Source organism: Gouania willdenowi, unplaced genomic scaffold (assembly GCF_900634775.1).
Source record: "Gouania willdenowi unplaced genomic scaffold, fGouWil2.1 scaffold_315_arrow_ctg1, whole genome shotgun sequence".
Taxonomy (NCBI): domain Eukaryota; kingdom Metazoa; phylum Chordata; class Actinopteri; order Blenniiformes; family Gobiesocidae; genus Gouania; species Gouania willdenowi.
Window position 1 is genome coordinate 589184 of NW_021145076.1, and position 7958 is coordinate 597141.

At 37.1% G+C, this 7958-nt stretch overlaps 1 long non-coding RNA gene across 1 annotated transcript; it reads left to right on the plus strand.

The window, feature by feature from the left end:
* The first annotated feature begins 6336 nt into the window (after nucleotides 1-6336).
* LOC114459468 (uncharacterized) lies at nucleotides 6337-6706 on the plus strand. The gene is made up of 3 exons (XR_003673366.1): nucleotides 6337-6417; nucleotides 6479-6569; nucleotides 6639-6706. It is a non-coding gene; the product is annotated as an uncharacterized LOC114459468 (long non-coding RNA).
* The last annotated feature ends 1252 nt before the right edge of the window (nucleotides 6707-7958 follow it).

The following is a 7958-nucleotide window of genomic DNA, read 5'->3' on the forward strand; positions in this document are numbered from 1 at the left end:
GATAAAGAACAACATGATTTTTTAAGTTGCACAACTAGCACAATAAAGAGTATTTTATTATTTAGTATTTTACTGCAACAGTCCAGCATTCTCATTCCTTCCCTTAATTAATTAGTCTGGCTTTCGCCAACCTGATCTGACGGCGGTTTCTTTTCCGCCGTCAGATCAATCTTGAACTATTATTTTCTAATACTAATGTGGACATTAATGTTTTTCTACAATATTCCCCCCTCATGACAGTGAGATGTCATTTCAAGCTAATTTACTGCAGTAATTATTCTCTAAATTATTAGATAAATAAGGATAACACCCAGTAGTGCTTGAAAAAAAAAAAAAGTCAAATACTGTGAAACCGATGTGATTTACAAAAAAAAAAAAAAAAAAAAAAAACTGATATCAAGTTTTTATTTCCTTATTCAGCAAATGTCTCCGGCAGACAAAAAACTAAATGACATGAGGAGCCACGACTATTGATTAAATATTAAATTGTGGTGTGAAGTCAGGGCCATGGTTTACCTTAGGTTTGCACCAGGGCTCACGTGTGCACTGAGGGTTTCTATTGGCCTTGTGGAGGATGACATCAGGGATGTCAGGGAGACCTGGAGGCTTGATCAAGCTGGCTGGGACAAACTAGAGTTAAAGCAGAAACTCTCGCTCATACTTCTTCTTCTCCTTGATGACTGGCTTCCTTTGCTCCTCTTTGGACTGGTTCTCCTTGTCAGGTGTGGTGGGCTGAGGAGAATCTGGTTGAATGTTCTCAGCCTCTAATTGGTCCTCGTTCTCCTTCCAGGTGAGCTCCACCTCCTCTTGTGCCACACCATTGCTAGTGGAGGAAGGAGGAAGGGACATTTCCTCTTCCACCTCTTCAGTGTCCATGCTTTCCTTGTTGGTAGGGATGGGATGGGATCGGGGAGGGGTGCAGGGTAGGCAGATATCTGAGGAGATGGTGTCGCCTCTCTGGGAGGTGGGGGAGCATCCATACCATCATGAGGACCTGCAGGAACAGGACACTGCTGAGGCGTTGCCATACAGAGTTGGGGGCCATACTCTGCCATGAAGAAAATAGGTCTCTGTGCTGAACGGGGGAAAGGGATGAAAGATCAATCATTAACCTCCTTTTTTTGTTTTGTTTTGCGTCCTCATGACCCGTTTTCATCGGCTTGTTTGCTATCAAATCACCTTACTGGCTACAAAAATGCAGATAAAAGGTTTGGATATGGATTAAAACTGTACTCAGTACTCAACTATGATTTTAAAAGTAATTTAGTAGATTACATGGATTAATGAATACTTAAGTACAAGTAAAAGTACAAGTACCCCAAAAAACTACTTAATTACAGTAATCTGAGTATTTGTAATCAATTACTTCCACCTCTGCAAATAGGTCTATTCAAAAGCACACGTATATCGTATTTGTCAGTCACAGTGTTTTATTTTAAAAATTGACCGGATACTCCTGTTGTTTAATGTTTTCTGAAATAGCTACATTAGACACTACAGAGTGAAATTTTATTATATTTCAATTGACTCTCTTGTACATATGTTATGTGCTGAAAGGTGAGTCTCTTAGCTTTCAGCTAAATAAAAAAAAAAAAAAAAAAAAACACCGCTCTAGCTAATATAGTTTTAATTTTAGGGCAGTTTAAACCAGATCATGCTTGCGGGGCACTTCCGGCGGCCGACCGCGGCCATTTCGTTTTTGCTGACAGTCCATGTGCTCTTCCTAACAACTTCATGCAGCTTAGCTTATTTAATCAGAAACAGGGATGGAAAGTTATTTTAATAACCACTAAAAAAACATATCACGTGATTGTTGTATGTACACTAACTGTTGGTTAGATTTAACTGAAGGACTGTATAACAGGTTGGTTCGTTGTGTGTTTAGGCTTCATTCGCCCCCGGGGCGTCGGTCAGGACACAATAACGAGAGCTTGAATGGATGAAGTTTAACTATTTAGTCAATAGTTGCAGGCACAGGTGAATAACAGGCATGAAGACGGATGAAACAATGGGTACAGCTCTGAACAGGTGTATGAGTGTGGTTCTGTAGAATACAGACAAGAAATAATAATGAAAATAATACCACAATAAATATACACAATATCACATAACAATACTCTATCATTCTAATACACAGGTTATCACAGCCCATAAGCTAAATAAACAATCTCAAATAAGACAATAACTTTGACACACATTTACTGTAGCATTACAAATAATGTAAGCAGTAAACCATAACTAAATAAAGGTCTCTACAGCCTTAAACGGCATCAATTTAGCTTAAATAGAGATCTAAGGCAGGCTGCAATGCACCTGTCAATCAACCCAATAAAATGGCGGTGCTAACTAGTGTTGTGTTCAAGACCGCACTATCCGAGACCAAGACTTGCCCGAGACCAGCATGCACCGAGACCAAGACAAGACCAAGACTTTCGGGAGCCGAGACCGAGTCAAGACCAAGACCGAGACAAACCGAGACCAAGACCAAGACCAAGACCATAAACATTTTTTTTTTCAATTTAAAAAAATAAATAAATAAATAAAATTATGGCAAGGTTCAACAGTTAAATAACATCTCTCTTTAATTTTAGTTTATTTTAAATACATTTGACGGACAAAAAAAAAGGTGCCTGCAAAAAATTAACTGAAATATTAAAACTACTACTGCTACTGATACATTCACAATTATTCTACATATTTGAAAACAAGATTTTTATGTCAGCTGAATGTACAGCAAGTGTTTAAAAGCATTTCTGCCAAGAAATAATGATTCTTTATTCTGATTCTTTCAGTTGTTCAGGTTTAACAGGTCACAGATTTCACAAGATAAGATTTTAGTTTGAAAAAGCCTTTACACAGGTTATTTTTATTAATTCACTTAGTTGATATAGTTTAATTTGGTTGCTGTAATATAACTGGATATTCAATTCACAAAGATTTCCAACTGTAACTGTAAAAGTGAAACTTTCTGAAATAAAACTAAAAACAAGTTGTCAGCAGTGTAAAAAACATAGAGCTACTGGTAGATGTGAAACTAAATAAAACAAACTCAAACCCTGGAAAAGTCATGTAACAAATTAATCAATAGTTATTATATATATATATATATAATTATTATTATTCTGGATACAGTGGAAACAGAAACTATAAAAAATAATTATATTTTGAACCTGTTTATATTGTGGGGAACATATTATATACATACATGTAATTGGAGTCTAAAGTCACAAAAAAACCACCACTTTAAAAATATTTAATATTATTTGAGTGCAACTCTGCGGCGATGACGCGCTGGTGACGACATAAACCAAGATGGCGGCGGCCCGGACTACAGCCGACATTATGTAATAAAGCCTTAAAAGACATGGATATAATGAAAAGAGTGGATGGACAGATGCATAAACATGCAGACTTTCACACGGACACACACGGACTTATTAAACACACACAAACTTATTAAACACACACGGACTTATTAAACACACACGGACCTCAGTAAACACGGTAAACGGAACAGGCTTCACCGCTCGGCTGGCACTAGGACCCAGAGGCAGAGTAAGTGCGTCCCCTATCCAGCATTCACAGGCTGTAATATCATCAGTTTATCATTTTACCAGTTATTAGAGCTACTGTCTTTACCAGGGAGATAATATTTATTACTGGTGATTGTTTTCAGGAGTTTTACTGGGATTTTTACCGGTGATTAGTTCATTTCTCCCTTGCGCTCCGCGGTCCAAACTGACACCGGAGCCACACAGTATGAATGTGTCACACACGTCACTCAGTCACATTAAGGAAGGTTGTGGTCATTATACGGGGTGGATTAATTAATGAATAAAGGATTGTTTTATCCCGTTCTTCTCCGTGTTATTATCACATTATAAAAATGTTTAAAAATAGCAGGAATTAGTGCTGGTCTCGAACGGTCTTGACGGAAAATCCCGAGTCCGGGCAGCCCGAGTCCAAGACAAGACCGAGTCAAAATGCTTCAGAGTCCGAGACAAGACCAAGACCTTTAAAATTTGGTCTCGAGACCGGTCTCGAGACCAAGACCGGTCTTGACCACCACAACACTAGTGCTAACTAACACGTATGTTGGGCATGTCCAAACAGACAGCAGACTAACACAATATACATGCTATACATTTAGTAAAGTGCATATTAAGCTAAATAAACTATTTAAACAATAAACCACCGAGAAATATGAAGTGAAAATGTTTAAAGCACAGTGTGAACTTAAGCAGATAACTGATGTTGCATCATACACGAACACACAGTCACAACAGCACGTGAGACAAACGTTATAGCAGAAACTCACTCAATAATTAACCAAATAGTGTACTTACATCCAACAATGACACACACCAACACTTGAACACTGCACAATGGACTTTGAAAGAGGAAGAAAACTAAACTTAACCGGAGTTTACTCTCCACTGCAGCTGCTAATGATCAGTGCTCATGCTGTTAAGGTGGAACGGGTGAGTTAACGTCAGCTCTTAAGGTGGAACGGATGAATTAACATGAACCCTTAAGGTGGACACATTAAATGCAAATAATAAATAAACAATGACTTAGCCTAATAACTTAAGACATCTGGAGCCTTTCTAACACTAACACACAACAAACAATAAACAATAAATAAATGTTAGCTACATAACAACATATGTTAGCTAGCGAGCGCCGGTACACAGCAGGTCTATATACGATTGCTTACAATCATCACAAACTACGTAAATTTGATCATCAATTAATTTATATTAATGTAATATGAGACAAACTGCACGAATAATACACAGATGGATGTAAGTAAACAAAGGATGACTCGGATTCACTTGGATTACTCACCATTAAGCCTGAGGCCCCACAGTCTGTGTGATGAAGATGGCGTCCAGCAGAAAAATAATGATGTCATTTCCTGTTTTCCGATTTCACTTCTGGGCAAGTTGTATGTAAACCAATCACATACATTTTAAATAAAATAATCTTGTTTGTTTCACAGCTTTGATTATTTAAACCATGTTAATATGTATTATGTAATTACATTTAATATGTTTTAGAATTGACAGAATTATACAGATTATAATTAATTTCAATACATACATTTTAAAAATATGAGTATTTAAATAAAATCGAATAGATTTATATGCTTAAAAATAAACTCTACCATGATTCATTTCTGTGAGTGTGTGTGTGTGTGTGTGTGTGTGTGTGTGTGTGTACACCAGTCCAACGAACACGTAAACAAACACGTACTCTGCATGTCTGAGCTACATTTTCCATAAAAGTCTATCAATTGTTGACATGTTTTATATGTTCACATGTCTATTTTCGTATATATTGGGAACTACAGAGTACAATGCAATGCCACAACAAATTTACAATTTTGAAAACAAATGTCCATAATTATCTAAAAATAAATACAAACAGCAAAAAAATGCTTTACAAATGTTGAAACAGATTTACAATAGTGATGCAGATATTATATAAATGTTATGTAATGTAAATAAAACAAAACAATATTTAACAGAATAAAGTTTAATTGTAGTTCTAATCCTATTTAATATTTGTAAACTTGCTTTTATCCCTCCTATGACATCTTTCAAATATGTAAAAAAATAAAAGATAGGGAAAAAATGATAATTACTGCATATTGTTCATTGTACTTTTTATTAAAAAAAACATAAATGTGAAAAATCACAATAGATTTTGTTGTTATTGTTAATTTTATTTCTATTTAAAACATTTATAAGAATAACTGCAGATTGTTAATCACACTTTTTATTTGAAAGATGAAATATTAAAGATCATAAAATATTTGTTCTTTGTGTTTATTTGATTCCTACTAAAGACACTTTGCTAAAAATAACTGTATATTGTAAATATAGGCTTCAAAGTTTCTTCTTGTTGGGTTTTTTCTTTCTTACTATGGACTTTATATTTTGTTAAGCGCACTAACATGACTTTGTTGTTAATGTTTTTATTTACATTTCTAATTATTGATGAGCCTTGGATTTATTTATTTTTAATAAAAAGATGTAGGTTGGTTAAAAAGATATAAAAACAGTGAAGTTACGCTGTGTAAAAACAATAATAATCCTGATATAAACTGTGTCACTGGTACAGACTAACTCACACAAACTGGTTTAGACGGTCAGTCTTCAACAGTGTCTAAATGACTACATGTAAAAGTCCACATATTAATGTGACAGGAGGTAGTTTCCCTCTATGCTGTTATCTGACACTCAGCCCACATTTAGAGCAGTGATTGGGGGCGGAGCTGTGTGCTTAAAACCAGGTGTGCAGTAGCTCCTCCCCCTGTTTCTACTGTGGTGGTGGTGTATGAGTTGGTCCTAGGATTTAGGAACTTTGGTTGAGTTGTGCTCAGCTGGAGTGAATAAATCCTCCATCATCCAGGTAGAGCCTTTCTGTGTTGACATGTACGATGTGTGTTTGACGTTTGTGTCATTCCCTACAGCGTGACTGTGTAAATCATCTCCATTGAGCTGTGGCATTAGCCAGGGGATTGTGGACGTGCAGTCATTGGCGTGTTCAACCCGGTTCTCCAGGTAGGAGCCCGGCTGTATTGGCTGTGGTGGATGTGAGACATCGGGGGTACATTGTAGCTCTCTCTGCAGCGAGGCTGAGCGTGGGAGTTGTCGGGGACGGTAGCTGCTGTCTCGGTGCTTGTTCGGCCCGTCCCGGTATGTTGATGCTAACTTACCTGTTAGCCTCTTTAGCTCACTCCACTCACTGACTGCTTTTACTCATCCTCAGGTTGTGTCTCGTTGTTTGCTACCGGGCACGTCGTTGTCACAGAAGGCTGGTAATATTTCATCACTACGGCCACATTCCTGCTCATTACTGCTGTTTTGGCCTTATTGTGTTTATTCATATTTCAGTGACTTGTAGTTCCTAGACTGCTGCTCTATCATCTGCTGACAGTGTAGATGGATTAAACAATACTGTGTGCTAGGGCTGGACGCTCTCCCTACACTACATCTCAGGATTCACTATCTCTACAGTACTTTTTAAAGTTGACTCTTTGTTAATGTTGTTCATTGTCTGTAATTACTTTTACCTGACCATACATCAAATATGAGTTTATTCTGTTATTAATACTGAGGACAATGTTTGCCTCTAATAGCTCTTTATAATTATTGTGGTGTGTGTCTGGTCCACTTTAAGTGTTGGTCCTGGTCAACTTTTTGATCTTTGTCTTTAGTTTAATGTTTGCAGGTGTTGTGAGATCACCTTGGTGGGCTTAGTGGTGGAGACCCCCCCACCCCCTCTGTTGAGGTCCATGCAGTGTGTGCATCTTCACAGGTGACGTAGACCTCCCACATAGGTTCCTCCTGACTCAGTGAGCCCTTCCCTGCCTTCTTTTCTTTTTTTTACAGAGTGGACCACGTGACTGTCAGTGAAACTTCTATTATGTGTTTAAATCAAATTGTCCAACTATTTAAAGAAACCATTGTTCTGCTGGTGGTGTTCTGAACCTGTGTTAGCATCTATAAGGGTTGTTTAACCAGGATCCTGGGAGTTCATACCCCAGGTGGTGTTGTCTTTCCCTTAGTGTTGTCCTACTATTGGAGTTATCCATTAGTAGTGTATATGTATATATGTATATGTATGTATGTGTGTATGTGTGTATATATATATAGTTCTAGAGGACACAGTCGTCATAAAGCATAGCTTAGAGTCCTGGTTGAATTCATTAACAACAACTACAATACTACGGTAACTTCATGGATACCTGTGGATAATAATAATATTAATGCATTAGATTTTATTTATCTAAGGAATTCAACCAGGACTTACTACGACTGTGTCCTCTAGAACTAAAGTATCCTCTTTACCTGTCCGTCACTCATGTTAAAGCTGTGCCGTCTAGCAAACAAATCATTAATATCTTTATATTTAGACTCACTTTCAAAGTAAAAATCAATAAACAGATG